The sequence below is a fragment of the Chenopodium album genome, chromosome 24 (assembly GCF_948465745.1).
Source record: "Chenopodium album chromosome 24, dcCheAlbu1.1, whole genome shotgun sequence".
In the NCBI taxonomy this organism is placed as follows: Eukaryota; Viridiplantae; Streptophyta; class Magnoliopsida; order Caryophyllales; family Amaranthaceae; genus Chenopodium; species Chenopodium album.
In genome coordinates, this window is record NC_137857.1 from 20,647,142 (window position 1) to 20,649,974 (window position 2,833).

At 38.9% G+C, this 2,833-nt stretch overlaps 1 non-coding gene across 1 annotated transcript; it reads left to right on the forward strand.

The window, feature by feature from the left end:
- The first annotated feature begins 2,467 nt into the window (after positions 1–2,467).
- LOC145612936 (small nucleolar RNA R71) lies at positions 2,468–2,573 on the forward strand. Its single transcript, XR_014106841.1, has one exon. It is a non-coding gene; the product is annotated as a small nucleolar RNA R71 (small nucleolar RNA).
- The last annotated feature ends 260 nt before the right edge of the window (positions 2,574–2,833 follow it).

Here is a 2,833-nt window from a genome sequence, read left to right on the forward strand (position 1 = left end):
AGGAGAACAGTAGGTCGTTGGGCTACCACCCCACCCAATCAAACAAAATTTGTAACTCAACTAACCCCTATGAAGTGTAGTGGTAAGTCAAGGTCAAACCCAAAGGAATGGAGGTCGAATGCACGATGCCTAAGTTAAGCTATTCCGAAATCTAGTAGGGGTTTATGGTAGAAACTAGGGCTAAGCTAGGCGATGCAAAAGGCTAGTACTAATTGAATGCTAAGGCACTGGGGGAATGGATGCACATGCATCAACAATGAAGTTCAATCAACTTGGGGAATTTACCAATCAAGGCAAGCAATGTTAGGGAAAACCGAAATTGCAACCAAGAGAGTACATCAAGTTATTCTCCTAGAGGTCTAATTATCGTCAACTACATCAAACACTAGCTAGGAAACATCACAAGATATCTCAATCGAGTAAATGTAAGCCACAAATCAATGGTCCGTATCAATGTGAACTCACAATGCAATCTAGTGTGAATAACAAGGGTGATCAAGCCTAATCAAGCACACACATGCACAAAATCAATCAACCAATTTAATCACATTATCAACTTAATCAATTTCCCCCAAATTAATCTCAATTCATCATCAATACATGCTTCACCACTACCCTAGCAAATAAACTACTCACAATCCATGAAGAACATCATCATTCCCAAATTCATCAATTGAAACCAACAAATTCAATCAAAATCAATCAAACTATCAATAAACCAAATCAAAGAACAATACTAATGAAATCAAACATTGAATTGCATTAAAGAGTAAAGAATCCTTACAAACTTGATGGAAATCAAATCAAATGAAACAATCTTCAATCATCAATCATCAAACCCACACTTTCTCTCTCTAAAAATGCTAAGAACTAGTGTTTTCTCTCTCTAAAATCTAATCTAATCTAATTCTTTCTAATGAAGATCTAATTCTCTCTCTATAAATGGAAATAAATAACTAACAATCCCAAGAGGAAGTTGGGAAAGACGTCCAAAAATAGACCCACGCCGGTGCGGGCGCTCGAAGGAGAGAGAATGGTGCGCACGGGAGCACACCCGGACAGGTGCGCTCGCCGCACCTGGTGTGCGGCCGCACTCGACAGATGTGCGGCCGCACACTCCTCTAGTGCGCCCGCACAACTCTGCTGCTTCCTTCTTTTCTTCTTTGTCCTAGCTCATGCGGTGCACACATCCTAGATGATGGTGATGGAGGATAAGGTAGGCAGGAACTTCCTTGAATTTCTTGAAGGGTAGAAGCCATGAGGAAGGCATAAACAAGACCTTGAAGCATGCTCCTTGGACCTCCCTTTGACTTGAGACTTCTTGCACAAGCTTTAGGCATGAAAATCAATGGAAAACTATGGAGAGGAAGCTCGGGAATCCTTGGACAATAAATCACAACCTACAATCAAAGGATAAAAAGCAAGTAAAAGGGAAAAATAGCAAGTAAACTAGAGAAATGCATAAAATAGAGAAACTAACTACAAAAAGCATAAAATGAAGAAAACAAGAATAAAACTAAGGAGAACTAAAGAAAAGAGAGATAAAATGAAATATAAATCATCCAAAAAGGGACCAAATGAGTGCCATAAATGTCACTCATCAACTTTCATTTGATTCAAAAAGCTTGATCATAGGAATCATCACTTAAACTTTGAGCATTTGGAACTAAATCAATTGGGGAACCTCTTTGAAAATTTGCTTGAAAATATCCGTTAGTTTGATTATTCCAATTACCCCTAGTTTGCTTTTGGCGCCTTTGTTGGCCATAGTTATCATAACCTTGATTATGATCCCCATGTCTTTGGCCATGTCCATGACCATTACAACCATGGTTGTTATAGCTAACATGAACCCCTTGGAATCCATGATTTCTACAACTTCCATTTTGGTTATAATTATCATGGTTCATATGATTATGATAATTCCTATTTCCAACATTTCTTTGAACATCAATTCTAGGTTCGCATGCATGATCATTAATATAATTCACATGTTCTATCTCAATTCCATCACATTCATCACAAGGAACATTTGGGCACATTGAAGCATCATGATCATTCATTCCACATAATTCACAAGGCCAACATTCTCTAATCATGCAACAAGAAGAAAGATTAAAGTTAGGGTTAAAAAATGTACCTCTCCCCTTAATTTGGGATGGACGAATTGGAGCTTGGGAAGGTGGTTTCTCAAGCTTTACTTTGAGTGACACAACTTCTTTCCCTAAATCCGCAATCAAAGTAGTCAAATCATTGATGGCACTAAGTTGTTCGTGAGCAACCCTTGCTTGTTGGCTCTCTCTCCACTTCTTGCCAATTCATGTAATGACGAACCACTTCATCAATTGCATTAACCACTTCTTCTTCCGTTTTGTTCATGATTGGGCCTCCGGCTCCGGCATCTAAACTTGCTCACCCATGAGAACTCAACCCACCATAGAAGATATGTTTAATTTGATAGGTAGGAATCCCATGGTGTGGACACTCTCTTTGATGATCCTTAAACCTTTCCCATGCTTCATAGAGACTTTCATTTGGCTTTTGCTTGAACCCTTGAATTAAAGGTCTTGCCTCCGCCGTCTTCTTTTGAGGGTAGAAACGGAATAAGAAAGCTTTCGTGACATCATCCCAAGTTTTCAATGAATTGGGCTTCACTTCTTTTTCTAGCCATTCCAAAAATCTTCCTATGAGAGAGAAGGGGAACAATTTGAAGCGGATAAACTCTTGAGAAACTCCATTGACTTTGATAGTGTTGCAATATTTTTCAAACTCCTTAAGATGGTTCAATGGGCTCTCATTCTTAGCCCCACTATATTGTCTCCTCTCAATTAAG